The sequence below is a fragment of the Mustela putorius genome, unplaced genomic scaffold (genome assembly GCF_011764305.1).
Source record: "Mustela putorius furo isolate JIRA1106 unplaced genomic scaffold, ASM1176430v1.1 tig00003942_pilon_pilon_pilon, whole genome shotgun sequence".
Lineage (NCBI taxonomy): Eukaryota > Metazoa > Chordata > Mammalia > Carnivora > Mustelidae > Mustela > Mustela putorius.
In genome coordinates, this window is record NW_025422087.1 from 1,304,980 (window position 1) to 1,325,872 (window position 20,893).

General features: G+C 44.7%; 1 protein-coding gene across 1 annotated transcript in view; it reads right to left on the reverse strand.

Annotated features, from left to right (window-relative positions):
* ATP8A2 (ATPase phospholipid transporting 8A2) overlaps positions 1-20,893 on the reverse strand; it is a 604,668-nt gene that overhangs the window by 571,210 nt on the left and 12,565 nt on the right. The window lies entirely within an intron of this gene.

Sequence of the window (20,893 nt, forward strand, 5' to 3'; positions counted from 1 at the left end):
ACCTCACTGGATGTTTGGGAGAACAGGTTTCTGACTTAGATGACATTTTGGCATTAGCATTGCTAATTCTAATTGCATCTTCCCAAACACACAAAGTTGAAAGAGTTTGGCTTCTTAAATTTGCTTCCTCATTAGGTGGATTTTAACACTTAATAATGAGTAAGTGTCTTCATAGGGAGCACCAAAGTCAACTAGCCTTCTCCCTCAAGCATCCAGGCACAGGGTGGGAAAGAAGCAAAGCCATGAGGCTCACTTGTCTCTCTGGCCTGCCCCAGATAGCACAGTTTCCCTCCTTCCCTACAGCCCACATGCTCTCAGCTCCTCATTCCCCCACCTTCCTCTCAACTGATCTCTGCGAGATGGGGACTGATGCTTTCCAGTTGTTTACATTTCACAGGGGACTTTAGATCTAAAAGAATGATGAGATGAACCATAGTCTCTCCTCTACCCACACCTATCACCTGATCCTGACATCAGCCTTGTCTGGACATCAGGGATCCCCAAAGCTCGTGGGAAGGAGAATGGTACCTCCTTACACAGGACCAGTTCCTAAACCACAAGGGTGCAACCAGGCAAATAAGGCCTGCCAGAAAGAGCTAGAATTGCATCTGGAAGTGGAGAGAAAGATATCGTGGATTTCTCACCACAGGGTGTCCTGCAATTACCTGAGGATGTATGATTTCCAGAGTTCCAGGTAGTGAAGTTAATGAAGTCCCCCATAAATACAGAGTTGACCAAGTCTAAGATGAGAAGAGTTAGAAACCTCCAGCAGCTACTCTGTTTATTGACTGTACTTCTATAGGTACTAACTGGAGAGGGGGTCCCCAGCCTTAATTCAAAGGCAGAAAATTGCTATGATTACAGTAACCTTCATTTTTCAGGACAGCCTGACCACCAAAATTAGAGGGAAACTCCTTTCATGCATTCTTTCATTATTTAACAAAGGTTTACCGAGAGCCTGCTATATCCAAGAATGTGTAGGCTTACACATTATCCTTTGCAAAATTTGGTTTCCCGTGAGACTAATTTGTCTGAAATATAGTCTAGAAACAAAACCTTACATCAAAATTCAGACAATCTTCCTTTTATCTGAAGAAGACCTCTCAGAAAGAATGCCTACATTTTGCTTTCCCTATCAATTACTCTTAAATTATCTCACCAAGGGGTGTCTGGGTGGCTCAGTTGGCTAAGCGTCTGACTCATGGCTTCAGCTCAAGATCTTGGGGTTGTGAGATAGAGCTCCGTGTCAGGCTCCATGTTAGGTGTGGAGCCTGCTAAGGATTCTCTCTCTCTCTCTCTCTTTGCCTCTGCCCCTCCACCCCACTTGCACACACTCTCTCTCTCCCTCTCTAAAAAAATAAAATAAAAATGAATAATTTCACCAAAAAGCACTCTATCTCTCTAAGAAAATATAAATTAAAATAAATAATCATACAGTTAGGATTATGGGGCCTCAATTATCTTCTAAGGTAATCAATTTCCCAGTTGAATTAGATTTAAACAGATTTTATTTATTTATTTGACAGACAGAGATCACAAGTAGGCAGAGAGAGAGAGAGAGGAGGAGGAAGCAGGCTCCCTGCTGAGCAGAGAGCCTGATTCAGGACTCAATCCCAGGACCCTGAGATCATGACCTGAGCCAAAGGCAGAGGCTTAACCCACTGAGCCACCCAGGAGCCCTTGAATTAGATTTAATGGTATAAGCTTCTCTATAGTGAGACTTTATATTGACACTGGGAATATTAGCGTAACACCTGAGACACTTCGTGGTTCTGAATTCAACCCAGTCACAGTGTTCACCTTCATCTTTGAATTCTTAGTGCCAATCACAGCCAGGGACACAGATCCTCAGAATACTTTTGTTGAAGCAGAGAATGAATGAATGAGACATGACCCAACAGGCCTGGAGCCAGTTGAGAAAAGCCAGAGGGAGGGGTAGGATGGCTAAAGGGAAGGAAGGAAGACCTGTGGTAACTCACCTTTTCCAGTTTCCCCAGAACCTTCTCCACCCAGAATGTGCATTTGGAAGTACAAGTTAAGAAACCTAAGAAACACAACAAAATAGTGCAGTAACTCTATCCTGAGTTTGTTTCAATATATGGTGTTTAGGATTCCATCTGTTTATTCAAAACTCATGTTCCAGAAGGCGAGGTCCTGCACCAGCCTTGTCTGTTTGTCTGCTAGTCTCTGCAGGAGAAAGCACCATGATGTCATGCCTGGGCAGGGCCTCAGTGTATAGGGTCTCACTCAGATCCAAAGGGCCCAGGGCACCAGCCCGGAAGCACAGCATGCAAGGATGGGAAACAGAGGCTATAGGCTGCTGGAGGTCTGAGCTTAGGGCACCATCTGGAAGAAAGCTCAGAACTGAGCTGAAGGAGAGTGAATGAGACAGATGTATTTTACTGCTAAGGTATGTATATTCTAACTTTAACTTGGCCCACAAGGGCATGACCAGTCCTTATGTGGATAGCATAGATAGATAGATAGATAGATAGATAGATAGCATTCCTCTTTCAGCCTCTATTTTCCGTACTTTCACTCATTTTTCAATAGCTTCTTCCCAACCCTCCCTTGCAGATGAGTTTTCCTTGCCCATTGGCTTCTCCTCTCTGTCCCATTCGTGCTGCTCCGCATCTTCTGTCCCCGGCCTCCACATAGCTGTTCCCTTCAGGGTCTCCCTAGCCTTGTGTTACACAATAAACCTTCAGAGCCCTTGCCTTACTTGGGCCCTGGCAGCATTCAGCCCTGCTGACTGCCCTCCATCTGGGGCACTCCTATCCTGGTGCCTCTGGGCAACCACACTCCCAGCTTTCCTCCAGCTTCCCTGCTCCCTTCTCCACGGCATTCACAGCTTTCTCCTCCCCTGCCTGCTCCTTCCATGCCAATGTTCAGGAAAGTTCTCTTCAGGACAAATTTCTGTCATCTCCCCTCAGCTCCTCATCATTCACTGAAGCATCAGGTCCCCAAAGCACCAGTCAAAGACTTGCTTCTCTCCCATCCCAGGGCCACGCCCTTAGGTCCAACTACCACTAGACACCTGCTCTTGATGGTCTCAAAGCCACTTCAAACCAGCATGGCCACAAATAAAAGCACTTACATCTCTCTCTCCTCCTCCCACATTCCTCATTCACCCAGTTTCCCCAGCAAGGAGGCTGAGCAGCACGCTGGCCTTTCTCCCTCAGCCCCGCCTTCCACAAGTCTCACCTGAGAGATCTGCCTCCCTCCTCCCTGACGGCCACCCTCCCTGGCTTCGCCCCATTCCTCTCCCTTGATGCTTCCGTGCTTCCTCGGCATGTCACTCTCATCTCCACGCCACTCTCCTCAGTGAAGACAGAGTCAAAGTGCTCTAGGGCCGATCGCTGCGGGACTTCACAATCCTTCAGAGGACTCTCCCCCACCTCGACCTGAAGTTCAAATTGCATAGCAAGGCCGGGCTTTCCAGTGGATTCTATCTCCCCTCTCCGGTGCCAGCCAGACTGGTATACCCCCAGCCCTCCCCGTGGCTTCAGCACTCTCAGGGCTTCTGCCCACACTGTCCCCCTTGCCCCGAACACTCCTGACACACCCACCCCCCACCCTTCAGTGCCTGACTCAGTCTTCATTCAGTCTCAGACAGGTTCCTCCAGGAAGCCTTCTCTGACCACCAGGACTGGGGATGGGGGAGGGCAGGGGGGGCAGGGAGCACATTTTGCATGTGTCTCCTCTACCTTCCCTGCTGTTGTCCTTCCCCACCGCTCCGGAAAAGCCTGTCTACCTGTCTACCCGTCTATGTCTTCCCCTGGGCCAGAAGTTCACATCGTGCTCATCAGCATGTCCCCGGCACCTAACTCAAATCCGCACTCTGAAGACAGCCGACCAACACTCAAACCGATGGGCGGATAAACAGATTCCTTTCAGCAGCCCCTCCACCCGCCATCCCTAGTACTTCTAGGTTTGTGTTCCCTGTGACGAATAAAGCACACTGATACATTTCATGCAGATGAGAGTAATGACACCACGGCGTTTTCTCGGACCTCTCAACTTTGAGGTCTCCACTCTTCTCAAGCCCCAAACATCAAAGTGTCATGGCTGCAACTAGCAACCAAATGAACCAAATCAGTAGAGCATGTTCGATCAAAAAGAAATAGAGGTCAGGAAAATACGATTTCCAGACCACGTGCTCCTATTGGGTTCTGGGAACATGCGGTGCCACACACACATACAGAGGTAGCTCCCCAACCTCCCTGAGCAGGAAAGGCTGGCTCGGAGTGAAAACCTGGATGTGGATATGTTGAAAAGTGAGTTCCTGGCAAAGGCAGAGATAGAACTGACAAGTCAGACTGAATTCTGTTTAGAGGTTTTTCCCCCATATATTCTCGGGCACAGCTGGATTCAACCAGTGTCTTCTAAACTCAGTATCACCAGCCAAGATGGACCTGTCCACAGAACAAGACCATCTCACCAGGGAAGCCCCTCTCCAGGCCTTTTAACTGGTTTCCAGTCTTACTTAGCTATACCCTTCTGAAAGGCAGAGGAAAAAAATGAGATTAGACCATAAATCACGTGCTGCTGGGACACAGACCCAGGACCCAGCCCTACAGCAAACCGGCACAGAAGAAAAGCTATTTTGAAAGGGCATCTTTAAATCAATCCTTTCCTGGGGCACCTGGCTGGCTCAGTTGGAAGAGCGTGCAACTCTTGGACTCACGGTCATGAGTTCAAGACCTACATTTGGTGTAGAGATTACTTAAATAAATAATATATATATTATATATATAATATTATATATATATTATATAATTATATATATTATATATATATTATATATATATTTTTTTTCTGCCCATGCAGAAAGACACAATGACCTTCACAGATGGAGGACCAGTGACCAGTGGCCACGAAGCCAGTTTGTGGCTGATACACCTTGGCCTCATCCCCACTGTCAACCAAAAAGCACATACCTTTGTCACTCACAATCTAACCTAAACTGTATTCACTGCTAAATAAAGAACAGCTGAAAGCAAGAGAGTAGCAATGAAAAATGGTTATTTGGGGAGAATAAAGCTTTTGCCTGCTACTTAAAGAAAACAAGAACCTCCTCTTTCCATCCCGAGCAAGAGTTTATGAATAATATTGCTGCTAGCCCTTCTTTTCAGATTCAGTTTATAACTTGATAGAGAAGAGCATTCGCTATAGGGTACCAGGCTTAAACTATCTGAGAAAATGTCACTTCAATGACAGCATCAAGCCACTGTCTGAAGATCCTATTTCTAACACTTGATGGTTTAAAAAAAAAAAAATCCCTTTCATCTGTCTTACATGTAACCACTTTAAAGAGCTTTTACAGGGCTCTCAGGTGGCTCCATCAGTTAAGCATCTGACTCTCCATTTCCACTCCAGTCATGATCTCAGAGTCAGAGATCAAGCCCCAAGTGAGGCCCCAGCAGGGAGTCTGCTTGAGATCCTCTCTCCCTCTCCCGCTGCCCCTCCCCATGCTCTCACACTCTCTCTCTAAATAAATCAACCTTTAAAAGAAAAGAGAGAGCGTTTTTGTATGCTTTTCCATTTTATCCTCACTACTCTGCAATATCAGAAGGTCAAGGATGCCCTCAAATTTTCCCAAGAAAATACTGAGCCTCAGAAAAGTGAAGAACCCGGAGTAATTTCTAGGCTGAGCAGCAGCTCGCTGAATGCCTGATTCATCTTTGTCTGAACCCCAAGTGCTTGGCAGTTGTTCAATGAGTGAATCCAAGTCAACAATAAATGATGGCTAAGGACTTGCTAATAAGAAGAAAACACTAAATGATAAAACCTGCCCAGTATTGAACTGGGCAGTCACAGAACTCATATGTGTTCAGGGCTGATATGTGTAGTGCAACCCTACTGTAGTTCAAATACGGAAACGTTCCCATACCAACTGGTAAAACGCCATCATCCCAAGCTCCCAAGCAGCCCTCTGCAGCTGGCCTCCTCTGACTCTCTCTTGGATACCCCGGGACACCCTGCTCCATGAGCCAGGGACTGCTAGGTTAGGACCTGCCAAAATGCAGGCTTCCAGGCCCCCTCTCCATTGGAGGACAGAACCCTGGGCTGACCAGACTGGCCACTGCTGCTTGGTGTTGGCCAGTTCAAATATCAGCCGCTTGCATGACCCCACAGAGCCATGATGGATGTTCCTTATGACAATCCTGAGTAATCAAGATAGGGTCCAAGGGTATTCAGAAACTTCTCATTAAGAAAGTAAAGAAATGCAGGATTCATTTTAGCAAGTGTTCTCTTAACATGATTTAAAGAAACCAAGGTCTGGCATTGGGAGAGAGAGGTTTTCCTCACCTGGGCCAGTGATCCACATGGGACACCCTGTTTCTCAGGAGAGCCAAGAAATCAGGGGTGATCTATCTTACCCACCAGTGATTCTCAAAGTTTGGTCACAGACCAGCAGCAGCAGGAGCAACAGCATCACCTGGGACGTGCTAGAAACACAACTTCTCGGCCCCACCGCCCACCTGCTGGGTCAGAACTGATGGGGGGGGGCCAACCGTGCACATTTCAACCAACCTCCAGTGACTCTGGCGCATGCGTTCACTTTGAGCATCACTACGCTAGGTCAGTGGCCCCCACGCTGGGCGGTATCAATCCCCCAGCAGGTTAGAAGTGCAGATCAGGTGCCCAGCTTCCCTCTCCCAGGACCCAGCCAGTGCACAAACTGGCATTGCTGTACACTGCAGCAAACTGTTCAAGCAGAGGTGAAGCCTCCTTATGGTAATGACATCTTATTATACATATTTATACAAATGCACAAAGCCCAGTGTTTATAACGTCTATCCCCTAATTTTTTTTGGCATTCATTACTTCAGTTATATAAGGACTTGAGTTTTCTTGATCTCTCCCACCCCAGGCAGAATGCACACTCTTCCCTGTCGGCCTCTCCAAATCACGCATGTCTGTTAGTAAAATTTATCACATCAGGTGGAAAATATTCTATAAGGATCTTCCTCTTCTCCTGAGTTCCTCGAGAACAAGAACCAGTTCACATTCCAATCTGATTTTCCAGGACTTGCAGCATGGGGCATTCGGTCAACAACATTTAGTGAGCATTGGCTAATACCAGGCACCAGGGACACAACAGTGAGGCCGAGGAGATGGGGACTGTCCTCATGCATAAGTGGCCTACTGTGGTATGGGGGCCAAGGTAAAAATCCCACCCAGGGAAGTATAATGGCTAATTATAAAGAAAATTCCAGGAGGTTAGAAAAAAGATTCCTGATTGTTATGAACTGAAATGTTTGTGTCTCCCCATCTCCCCAATATTCAGATCCTGTAGCCCCACCCTCCATTACAATGGTATTTAGAAGTGGGACCTTTGGGGGTGGTAAGTTTTAGGGAAGTGGTAAGCATGGTGCCTTTGTGATGGAATTAGTATCATTTTAAGAAGAGGAAGAGGGGGAGTGAGGTGGGGCTGGGAATTTAAAACAACAACAACAACAACAAAAAGGAGGAGGAAGAGAGACCAGATCACTCGCTCTCCATCATGTATAGACACAGCAAGAAGACAACTGTCTGCAAGTCAGGAAGCAGGCCCTCTACTGGGGAACCTAATCAGTTAGTATCTTAATCTTGGACTTCTCAGACACCAGAACTGAGAGAAATACAGGTCTGTTGTTCAATCCACCCAATCTATGGTATTTTGTTACAGTAGTCCAAGCTGACGAATGAACACCAATGTAGACAGAAACAGATTCCTAGAAGTGGGGTATTATAAGTTGCAAGTCCTAGGGGCGCCTGGGTGGTGCAATCGGTTGAGCATCTGACTCCTGGTTTCTTTCAGCTCAGGTTGTGATCTTGGGGTCATGAGATGGAGCAGTGTGTTGGCCCCACACCCGGCAGGGAGTCTGCCGGAGATGCATGCTCTCCCTCTGCTCCAATCCCTGCGCATGTGCAATATTTGTCCATCTCTCTCTCTCTCTCTCTAATAAATAAATCTTTAAAAAAAAAAAAAAAGTTGCCAGTCCTAAAGTGTGAAACCTGAGCTGAGTCAAGGTGGACAAAGAGCAGCGAGGACCCCCAACCCATGTCCAATTAGGAAACTGCAATCATCTTCAATGGCAGCAAAGCAAGCAGGATGAAATGAAAGGTTTCTGCCCATCTCTGGGTTTCTTCCACCTGTCCATAGGAGCTGGCGCTTTAGGACTTGAAAAGAAATATCAGGATGTCGGTGGTATTGGGGTCCTCTAGTGGACTTAAGTAAGGTCCTAGAAGAAACAGACAAGCTTTTTTCTCAGTTGCCTGGTCTGAACGTAGAAAGGAAAGGAAAGGCAGCCTTGCTAGAGAAGCAGGCTTTCCAACTACAGCTCAAGATCAGTGTTAAAAACACCAAGATAAGGCTAGTGCTGTTAGGTGGACAGTTAGGTAGTCAGGGCCAGGGTCCCCAACAAGAAAATATGGAGTTGGGACAGCTAAGAGGAACCAGCACTAATGACCTGTTTTGCAACTTAGACTAGGACCATGCTAGCATTCTGTTTTGCAGACTTTGCAGAAATGTGTTCTGCAAAACATCCTAAAATAAAACAATTAATGCAAAGCATTTGTCACTCCTGCGAGCCAGGGGCAATTAAAGACAGAAGCCCCCAGATGTCAGCCCAAAAAGACTATCAGCACGTAGACATTAACATTATAGGTAGACACTTGCATGATCAAAGCCCTGATTGGCACGACTCAGCACATCCTGGTTGCTTAAGATTTTTCTGTAAAAGAGGTCATAAAAACCCCTAAACTGAGAGACTCCAACGGCAACCCTCTCAGGCTCCCTCCCTCTTCGGGAGCTTCATACTCCTGCTCAGTAAACTTTGCTTTGCTGCTCACCACTCCTCTGCTCTACCTCTTCATTCTCTGAAGCAACATGACCAAGAACCACAGGCACTAAAGGAGGAGAAATCTGCAACAGTAGGAACGTGAAGATATTAATGCATCCAAGAGCACCCTCATGGTCACAGGCCATCCGAGGTCAACAACACATGAACTCACCTTACTCGATGCCCAGGCCCAGACAGAAGCCACAGAGCCAAGGGCAAGGATGACAAGTGGAGCCCCGCGGCCTTCCTCTAAAAGAGAGACTCCCTCAGGCTAGAGACCAGACCTCTGGCTTTGGTAACTAGCTTCTAGAGTGGACAGACTGTGGAGGGACCAGGGGTCTACAGAGAGGTGGCCCAAAGAACTGTGGAGCCTGCGAAGTCTGGATCTTACTTGTGTCATCAACTGGCCAGAAATGGGTCTCTGCGACCTCCCGTTTTCTTCTTCCCTCCCTGTTCTGACTCGGTCTCCCCTTCAGGGTGGTGGGGGAAAGGGATGGGGGGAGCACAAGGTAAGCCTGCTGCGTGCTCTTTGGGCTTGCAGTCTTCTTTTGTCTTGATTTTTGGTTTTCTTCTTCTTCTTCTTCTTCTTCTTCTTCTTCTTTGGCTTTTGTTTTCTATTGTAACATAAAACACAGATACGAAAGACCACACAAAGCAAATGGATGGCTTAATGGCTTATCTGAAAGCAACACCCTTGTTGATGTCTGCCTGAGACTAACTTCCCTGTGTCATCACTAATTTCTAATGAGCATAGAGCAAGGAGCACCCCTCCCCCTGGACTTAGCCTCCATGTTCTCATCACACTGCAGAGGACGTGGAGAAGACCTAGAAAATCAAAACCATCCACTGGAATCTTGCCAGCCTGTTAGAGATGACCTTACAGGTGATTGCTCGCTCAACTATTTGATAACAACCACAACAATAAAAGCGGCATTTATGGAGTAACTGTCAAAAGCCCGGCACTGTCTGTGTGGTCTAGTTGCTCTCAACGATCAGGAGATAGTAGTAACATGTTTTAAGCTTGTGGCCCGAGTCTGAAAAGTTTCATAGCTTTCCCAAAATCTTGGGACCAGACTCTGGGGTTTTGACCTCAGTCTGCCAGACGTGGAAGCCGAGACTCTTCCCAGTTCACTCCACTGCCTCGTTAGTGAAGGGCAGCAGAAGACACCACCGCAAAATATGCCTCTTTGGCATGAAGATTATTTTGAGTTGATTATTTTGAGAAACTGCAGACAAGGAAAAAGCTCTGAAAACAAGAGCAGTAACCCTTTTGGAAGGGAAACTTACATTAGAAGTAGGGCCATACCAGGAAGAGAGCTATTGCCAGAAATAACTTCATCACCTGAGGGGTAACCTTTCTTTGCCAAATATTTCCTCTCCTTGCCTTCCTGTGAGTCACCTCCCCTCTTTGAAGCTCCAGACCTTTCTTAGTTCAGGAACTAGTCATGGGGCTGCCTCCTGAGCCTCCTATCTTTGTGGGGTTCCTGTGTGTATGTACACATGTAATTAAAATTCATTGTTTACTTCTGTTAATTGATCTTTTATTTCAAGGAGAGGGGACTCAGTCAAGTGTCTAAAAGGGTAAAGGGAAAATTATTTTCTTTAAGATGAGATTTTTTTTTTAAGATTTATTTATCTGAGAGACAGAGAGTGAGTGTAAGCAAGGGAAGAAGCAGAGAGAGAGGGAGAGAAACAGACTCCATGCTGAGCAGGGAGCCCGATGCAGGGCTTAGTCTCACAACCCTGAGAACATGACCTGAGCCAAAATCGAGAGTCAGACACTCAACCGACGGAGCCACCCAGGTGCTCCTTAATGAGATTTTCAAAAATTATGTACTAAGCATCTATTGAAATCAAGGCCCATACAGAATGTAACGAATCCCAGATGAACCCCATCAAGATGATGAAGTCAAGCAGCAGGCTCTAAAGATATTCGAGAGAGAAACAAATACCATATGATTTCACTTATATGTGGAATCTAAAACACAAACAAACAAAACAAAAACAGAAACAGACTTATAAATGCAGAGAATAAACTCGTGGTTGCCAGAAGGTAGGGGATGGGTGAAATAGATGAAGGGGATTAGGAGGTACAAACTTCCAGTTACAAAATAAGTCAGTCACAGAGAGGGAAAGTACGGCTTGGGGAATAGGGACCACAGTATTGCAATAACGTTGTATGGTGACAGATGGTGACGACACTCACCGTGGCGCGCACTGAGTAACATACAGAATTGTCGAATCAATATGTTGTACACATGAAACTAATAGATGTCATCTATACTCCAATTTTTTAAAAAAATGACCCCATTTAAAAATGGGCAGAAGATCCAAAAAGACATCCCAGTAAATTATATGGATGACAAATAATCCTATGAAAAGATGGTCAACATCATCTGTCATCAGAAAAATGCAAATTAAAGTCACAAGGAGGTACCACTGCTCACCCACTGGAATGGCCAAAATCCACAACAAAACCAAACGCAACAGGGACTGTCACCGCTGGTGGAAATGCACACTGCTGATATCAGTCCCTTCGGAAGACAGCTTACAATTTCTAATCGTGGTAAAATATCAGACAAACCCAGACTGAAGGACATTGTATAGAATAACTGATTAGTAGTACTCTTCAAACCTGCTAAGTTCATAAAAAATAAATAAGGAAAGACAGAAATTGTCACAGATGAAAGAAAGTGAAAGAGCCTTAACGACTAAACACAATGTGGGATCCTGTGTGTGATCCTGGGGCAGAAATACGGCATTTGGGGGGGGGGGGGAAATGGTGAAATCTGAAGAAAATGTGTAGTTTCGTTAATTAGTATTTTGATTAATGCACCCCAGTTACGTCAGATATTAAAATAAGGGAAGCTGGGTGAAGAATACAGCTGTGTGCTCAAACCACAGTAAGTGCCTGAGGTCAGCCTCCTGAGACCCTCTCGAGTGACCGCAAACAGAAACGAACAACAGCAAGACCCAGAAAACCAGTTGAGGGCAGCCACGCAGGCAGTATTTCTGATCAATCAGATACAAAAGAAACGGAATGTGTTAAGAAGACCTACAGGTCTTTCCCATGTCTATGCAGAAATCAGCAAGCCTTAATTTTTACAAGCGAGCAAACCCTGGGACGTCAACTATGCTTTGAGAACTTCAGGCAAGCCCACACACCCCTTCTGCTTCTTGCATGCAGTCCTCTGTGAGCTGACCAGCTCTGGAGCACTTCTTTCAGAGCAATCTAGATACCTACCTGGGCAATCCTCCTCGGTTAAGATAGCGGATAAAGCATTTGCTAACCTACTTTGAGGTTGGCTTTTTTTTTCCAGCGAACATACCAAAACCCTGTATTATCTTTGCAACTTTTCTTCAATTCTAAAATTATTCCAAAGTAAGTAATTTATTAAGAAAAGAAACCCCAGGGACTCCTGGAGGGCTCAGTCAGTAGAGCATATGACTCAATCTCGGGGTTGAAAATTCGAGCCCCACATGGGGTACAGAGATTACTTAAAATTTTTTAAAAAGGGGCAGGGGGCGCCTGGGTGGCTCAGTGGGTTAAGCCTCTGACTTCGGCTCCGGTCGTGATCTCAGGATCCTGGGATCAAGTCCCACATCAGGCTCTGCTCAGCAGGGAGCCTGCTTCCCCCTCTCTTTCTGCCTGCCTCTCTGCCTGCTTGTGATCTCTCTCTGTGTGTCAAATAAATAAATAAAATATTATTTTTTAAAAACTTTAAAATAAGAAACCCCATAGTAAGAAACACACCTGTAAAAGTAATATGAAAAAAAAAATTGTAGTATGTAAATAACTCTGAGAAGGTTAAAAAAAAAGTATATAAGAATTTAAAAGTGGTGAGCATGAAATGCCAGAGTGGCTCAAGGAAAGAAAAGCTCATTCATCTTAATCAACCATGAAGGGCTCCATGGAAGAGGGGACATTTGGGTCTGGACCTGCACAGATGTACAAAAAAAAGTCACAGTGTGTGGAAAAGCAACAGAATTTTTTTCTGACTGGAGTGTTAGACACTTGCCGGTGTGGGGCTCACCATCAGTCACTGGTGTCACACCAACTTCCACCAACTTACTCCTGGCTACACCTCACACCGCCTGGGCTTAGTGCAATGCAAGTGAACCCGAGGACATCCTGGTTGCCTTTGTCCATCCACCTCCATGCTTTGGAATTTGATGGCTTTCTTTTTTTTTTTTTTTTAACTCATGGACTTAACTATTGTATATTACAACAGACTGGCTCATTGGCCTTTTTCAAACTATTTTCTTGACCATAAATAGGTACCAAGTAAAATGTTAACTGCTGTCAGCCGTGACTTTTCCCCTGAGCCCCACACCTGCTAAAACAGCCTACTCAGGGTCTCCATCTTGGCCAGTTTCTTTTGTATGGCCTCCTACAAAGGCAAAAACATGAGCATCAATACAAATAGGTTTCATCTCTTCCCAAACACCATAACTAATCTAAAAGGCTTCAACTATCTTTTTATACTTGTTGATCTCAGGATATTCGAGGCACAGAAATGGAGGATAAGGTGATCTTCCTGCCCTAAAGGACGCACATCGGAAGTTAAATAACAATTCAAATCATTATATAAGTGTTTCTGCTAATTGTTGATGTTTCTGTTATGTTCTCCACTAACCTAGGAACTTCTAGGGGGCAGGGATTATGATGTTTAATTTGTTTAACCTGATTATATAATGTGTTTAAATTATATAATTTCTTTAACCTGATTATAACTCAGTGCCTGATGCTTCGAAGGCTGAGTAATGAATGAACAAAATAAATAAATAGAAGATGGAAAAACGAATGGATAAATGATGGATGGGTAGATGAATGGATACACGGACAGATAGTTAGATGGGCAAAGAACGGACAGAATAATGGAAGTCCAGGATAAGGAGAAATTACTGCTGGTTGGTTACGAAGGGAGAGGAAAGGCTTCAGCTGGACTTACCGATAATAAAAATGCAGATAAGGCCTCCTCTTCAGGAGGCTGCCTCTCTGATTTACTGGTTCTACCCGGATGCAGGATGTATCTCAGAAACTCATTCTATTCTAACTCCTGCCACTCTACTTCTGAGCCACCCTGTTTCCTCCCCACCACCACCCCCATCTAGATCTTTCCATCCTTTGAAACCTAACTCAAGGAAATGAGTGAAAGTACACACAAACTGTGGGACATCCATACAATAAAATGCTGGTCAGCCATACAAAGGACATGGGTGAAGCTCAAAAGCAGAACCCAGAAGAAGTCAAACAAAAGAATGCAACAAATATGATTCCGTTTGTCTGACATTCTGGAAGAGGCAAAACTACGGGAACAGAAAATGGGCCAGTGGTCCTCAGGTGCTGGGAGAGGGGAGGGAACTGGCCACAAAAGGACAGGGGAGAACCTCGGGGGTGACGAAAATGGTCTGTGTCGAGATGGCATGCAGCTGTATGCATTTGTCAAAATCGTCAAGCCAGTCTGCACACTGATAAAGGGTGAATTTCACTGTATAGAAATTATACCTTAATTACCGTGACTTTTAAAAAAGCCAAAAAATGAAAAATCTCACTCAAGTCCTGCTCTGAAAAGCACACCATGACTGGGCTCTGCTTCAAGTGTCCATTTATCATCCTCGTAACTCAGCGATTAATCCCGCCTTGTGGGCACCTTTTCTATTATTGTCTTGAAATATTATTTATTTTTATTACCTCCTTTTTACATGTCCAGGTCTTATCTCCCCAACCAGATGGTAAATTCCTTGGAAACAGGAACTATGTAGTATCATGGCTCCTTTATCCACAAAGTATCCAGATCACTGCTGGACACATTATATACAAGAAAGGTTCAGTAATTGTTTGTTGACTTCCAGTGAAAAGCAGCTAGGTGAAGTTATTTTGGGGACTTCTTCAATCCAACCTGAGTACGGTAAACAGGCTCACCAGTGCCCCTTTCTGTTCATCACCAAACACTTTTCTCACAGCCTCTCAGATTTTGTACATCATTTGTACATTTTACCCCCAGGAACTCTCCAGTTGATCTATCATGGACATAAGATATGAGACCGAAGATTTCCAAGTGAACCTACATCAGGTTGAGGATGCTTCCCAGAAAGTGCTTGGATGAGATGCTGCTTCCTCCTTTCCCACAATTACTGACCTCAATTAAGCCCAGAGCTTATCAGACACAACAAAATCACATTCCTATATTTGTAACATTACAAAATCCAACAATTTCTATTTCATTCTCCTTATATCTAAAATACTGAAATTCCCAATCTCCACGCTTGCCTATTTTCAGTAATGGAAAATAAAACAATGGCCACTTCTCTCCTGGTATTCCCTCAAATTTCAGAAAGAGCTGCTATCTTAATTAAATTGTTGTTTGTCTTATCACACCCTTGTAAAGGGAGTTAGTCTGGGACCTGAAGCAAGTAGTTTGTCCTGCACTCATCTAACCCCATGTTAGCAGCAGAAGGCCGTTCTTTCACATTGCTAGACTTTGCCCTCACACCTTTTTTTTTTTCTTTTTTAGATTTTATTTATTATTTGAGAGAGAGCATAAGCAGGTGGGAGAGGGAGAGGCAGGCTCCTGCTGAGCAAGGAGCCAGACACTGGGCTGGTTCCTTGGACTCCAGAATCATGACCTGAGCAGAAGGCAGAGGTTTAACCCACTGAGCCACCCAGGCGCCCCTGCCCTCACTCTTAATTGGTTTCCTCTCAGATTTCTCTTGGCCACCTGGGTGAATCTATTTTCCATCAAACGGGTAGAGCGACATTTTCTGTTAAGCACACTTGCCACACACACCTGTCCTCCTGCATTTTCTCTTCCACCCATCCCTGCCATGTATTTGCTCCCACCCCCACTTCCCCCACCCCCACAGCACCAAGAGTCCTTGACCTAGCCCCTGCCAAGCTTTCTACCTCTTCGCTGAGGCAGGAAGGACCCTTTCTGCCCACCTGTCTTCCTCCTTTCCTTCCTTCCTTTCTTCCTTCTCACACTGAGAAAGATATCGCAACAATGTCTCTACCAGAACAACTGTGACCACCAAAAATCTTTAGTAATATTAATAAAGAGTAAAAAATTTTAATATGGAGAAACATTTACATTCATTTGATACACAAAAATGCTTTCAGGTTAAAGAAAAGAAACACTATTATATATTTTTCTCATTTACAAAAACTTTTTCTTTTTTTTAAAGATTCTATTTATTTATTTCACAGAAAGAGAGCCCAAGGAGGGGGGGCAGCAGGCAGAGGGAGAGGGAGAAGCAGACACTCTGCACACCCCCACCGACTGAACAGGGAACCCAAAGCAGGACTTGATTCCAGGACCCGGGGATCATGACCTGAGGCAAAGGCAGATGCTCAACTGACTGAGCCACCCAGGCGCTCCACAAAAACTCTTATAACTACAAAATTACCATTAGAGTTTTAGGAAGCTATAGCTCTAAGTGAAGTTTCAGGTACTTCAATAGTAACTTGGTGAAAAGGTTTTTATTTATACCCATTTTAGAGAAGAGTAGCAGGCCAAGGCCATGAAGTTGTGCACCTGAAGCATGGACTCCAGGAGGTGAACAGCTCCAGGACTCGGCTCAACGTCTCTCTCTCCACCTGCTCAGGGCTTCACCTCCCAGAGCAGAAAAATGCTAAAGGCAAAGTACAACGTGCATATGACCCACAGCCCACCTCAGGGTGACCTACAAAACCAGAGGCAAGTGTTCAGAAATGAATACACAGAAACAGAAAAGGGAAAAGAAAAGTTTCAGATGTGGAAACGACACATTCATTGAGACCCTGCAACGCAGAACCATCTGCACAATTTTAATTCCTGCTAAAACACACAGCTGAGGGTTCGTGGCTGCTCGTGCTGCCCTGAGAAATTCTCAGTGGCTCTCGTGGCTCTGACCGCCTCGTCAGTGTTTTCTTGAGATACTCAGTGCCTTAGTTCCAAGCACAGAATGAGCCTGCTTTCTTTATTTCCGATGTTAAAGGAGTGGGAACATTTTCCCCCTTTCCCCTGAGGGTCCAAAGAAACAGTGATTTGATCCTGTATTTACAAGATCAGCTGAGAAGCCAGAAGGTCCCTGAAAGATGTGCTCTGTGGTGGAAATCAAAATGGAAAAAAAAAAAAAAGAGAGAGAGAGATGTTATTAAATTGTTTCCAAATCTGGAGTGTGTGAAGTGGTCACACCCCCATGTTGAGTGATGAGAGGAAATGACAATTTGGATTCCAAGAGGAAAAACATCATCCATATTAGCACTCAAACTACTCACCTTAGCATAGTTGCAGTTAGGAAGTACAACTGTGCAATGGTACCAACTCGGCGTGCCCCATCCCTTCCAGGGGCCAATGTGGGCACAAGGAGGCTGGGTAGCAGGGCTCTGCATGCTCACTACTCCTCTGTTTTCCAAAGTGTCCTCATCAGGCAGAAGACTGGCTTTTTCACAAGAAGAGACAAATTCTCCAATGCACTTGCCAATATGAGAATTTTGTAACGCTCTTTAAAAATTAAGCCCACTACAGGGGCCCCTGGGTAGCTCAGCTGGTTAGGCATCCGCCTCTTGATTTCACTCAGGTCATGCTCTCCAGTCAGGAGACTGAGCCCTGCATCAGGCTCCCCACTCAGCAGAGTCTGCTTGAGACACTCTTCCTCTCCCTCTGACCCTCCTCCTGATCATGCTTTCTCATCATCTCTCTCTTTCTAAAATAAATAAATCTTAAAAAGAAAAAATTAAGCCCACTGCAACTGTCATCTGACTTTCCAGACAAAGACTCTGGCATCCATACAGAGTTCATATTAACTGGGAAAAAGTTAACAATCTATATATGGACAAAATAAAATGGGAGAGGGTCAGAGTCCTATATCCCTAGCATATTACTCTCGAAATAATTACAGTAGCATTTATGTCATTGTTTTTAATTATTAATTTTATAATAATGACTGAGTCACATTAAGTTTTGGTTTGTGGCAGGTGCTCCCTATGTTAGCCTGTTCAAGGTCTCGGTAATCAGCGTGGTGGGTATTATGATAGACTGCATTTTATGAATGAGGAAAGAGGGCTGAGGGATTCAGGTGACTAACTTCCCCGAGGACCCCCAGTTAGGATGTGTCAGGGTCCAAACTCAGAAGCAGGTCGGAATGGAGTCATCTGGGCTGGATCCCTGCCTGAAGTCAGTACTGTGTTCAGCCTTAGCTGAACGGATCAAATGAAAAGAGAGCACTGTGGTGGCTTCCCCTCTGCAGCCAGCAGACCCACCGGCCAGCAAAAGAAAGAGCAGGACAAACAATCTGCATGGCTTCTGTGGTCCTGTCGGATGGCTGGCAAGAGTTAAACCACAGACACACGGGCCCTTTAGAAACTGACCAACACTTTTCCTTCCCCCTGTTCATGGGACACAGCGCTGTTCATGTGGAAGGAATGAGGAGCAAAGAGGCTCAGCAGACCATCTGTGGAGGCAGCCCCACCTGTAGCACTTGCACACATGCATGTGTGCGCGTGTGTGTGTCCCTGCACTCACTGAAGACAGTGTAGACACCCCCTGCAGCTCTGCTTCACCCCCTTCAGGGACCCTCAACTGGAAAAAAAGAAAAATGGGCTCTGGAATCACGAGGTACTTAAGGTGCATGAACAACATGAAAAGGAGAATACAAACAGAACTCATGCTCATAAGATAAAGCCATCAGAAAAAGACATGCGTGATTCACATTCTCCAAGAGAGTGTTCAATACCATACGGGATACTAGACTCTTCTGAACAAAGAATCAGTTAGCGACCATGAAAGAAATTACATAGCAGTTGAAGTAAAAAGTCAACAGACATCTAAAACTAAGGAGAATAAAAGGAAAAGAAAGCCAAAGTCGAAGTGTGCATTAATAAACTGAAAGGTAACACCAAGCAATGATCAAAATGGGGCATTAGGGGATAACGAGTATAAAACCAACAGAGGAACCTGCAGAGAAGAGACAGACATATGGAAGAAGTTGCAGATAGGAAGGGGGGCAGAGGGGGGGCAGGGACACAGCTGGTGACTGACAGTGCCAGATGGAAATTTCCCCCCAAAAGAAAGCCAGCCTTCTCAGATTGAAAGGGCCTTCCAGTGCTGAGCATTTGATGGGGAAAAGAAAATACTTAGACCATCACCTTGAAACTTGAGAACATCAAGGACACATACATCAATAAAAGCCAATCCAAAAGGAAAACAGCTTTGCGGCAAAGGAATGAGAATCAGATGGATGTAGATTCTCATCAGCAAATCTGGGTACAGGACGATAACGGAATGATCTCCTTAAAGTCCTGAAGGAACAGAGTTTGGAGTCTAGAACCCTGTATTCAGCAAAACGATCACTTAATGGGGAGGATGACATAAAAGCATTTTCGGGGGCAGGAAGAATCAGTTTACACGCACAGATGGTCACTGGGAGCTCCTAAGGGATCTACTCCAACATGAGGAATGGCCCACAAGGAAGACTGCTGAACAAACAAAACAGTGCCTACCACCAGTTAACCGCACTCTGATGCCAACTCAGGGGATTTGGGCAGAGAAGGGAGTGGGGGAAGGAGTCAACCTGCCCAGGGTTTTGTCTTCTTTTTGTCTGTGGGGCTCAGTGTGGAAAGGAATAAGACACATGTACTGATTAAGTCTCGCCTTAAGGGAAAAAAATAGTATGTGTAATTCACATTTTAAAAGTGCCCTCCAGAAAAATAAGTTTACACATAATAAGTTTCAAACACCTAAGGAAAAATATGGAGAGAAAACTTGAAACAGCAAGAGCATAATCTATGAAAGTAAATATTGATACGTTGGATTTTTTTTTTTTTTAATGAAAAACGTGCTCTGGGAAAGAAACTTAGAGAATGAAAAGGCAAGCCAAAAACTGGGAGAAAATCTTCGCAAACCACATCTGATAAAGGGCTTGTATCTAATATATATATATAAAGATCTCTTCAAACTCAACAATAAGAAGACACATAACCTAAAAAAAAAAGAAAGAAAACACATAACCTGAGTTACAAATGGGGAAAAGATGGTGCTTCACTGAAGAAGATACACAGATAGTCAGATAAGCCTATGGAAAGATGCTCTGCATCTTTTCCACATCTAAGTTTCACATCTAAGGAACTGCAAATTAAAACAACAATGAGAATGGATAAAATCCGAAATACTGAGGACAACAAATGTTGGTGAGGATGTGGAGCAACCGGAATTCTTCCTCACTGCTGGTGAGAATGTAAAATGTGACCGTCACTCTGGAAAACAGTTGGGCAGTTTCTTACAAAATCAAATATACTCTCATTATAGGATCCAGTTTACCCAAAGAGGTTGAAAACATATGGCCACATGCAAACCTGCACACAGATGTTTACAGCAGACTTATTCATACTTGCCAAAACTTGGAAGCAACCAAGATGTCCTTCAGTAGCTTAATGCATAAATGAACTATGGTACATCCAGACAACAGGACATTCCTCAGGGATTAAAAAATATAGCAATCAAGCCATGAAAAGGCATGGACAAATCTTACATGTGTATCACTAAGTGAAAGAAACCAATCTGAGAAGGCTACATCCCCTAGAATGCCAAAAAACTGACGTTCTGAAAAAGGCAGAGCTATGCAGACAGTAAACAGATCAGCAGTACCAGGGTTGGAGTCAGAGGAAGAGGAGATTGAAAGGCATGACAATACTGTATGATACTATGGAGAAAGGGGAACCCTCCTCCACTGTTGGTGGGAATGCAAGCTGGTGCAGCCACTCTGGAAAACAGCATGGAGGTTCCTCAAAATGTTGAAAATAGAACTGCCCTATGACCCAGCAATTGCACTACTGGGTATTTACCCTAAAGATACAAACGTAGTGATCCAAAGGGGCACGTGCACCCGAATGTTTATAGCAGCAATGTCCACAATAGCCAAACTATGGAAAGAACCTAGATGTCCATCAACAGATGAATGGATCAAGATGTGGTATATATAACAATGGAATACTATGCAGCCATCAAAAGAAATGAAATCTTGCCATTTGCGACAACATGGATGGAACTAGAGCGTATCATGCTTAGCGAAATAAGTCAAGC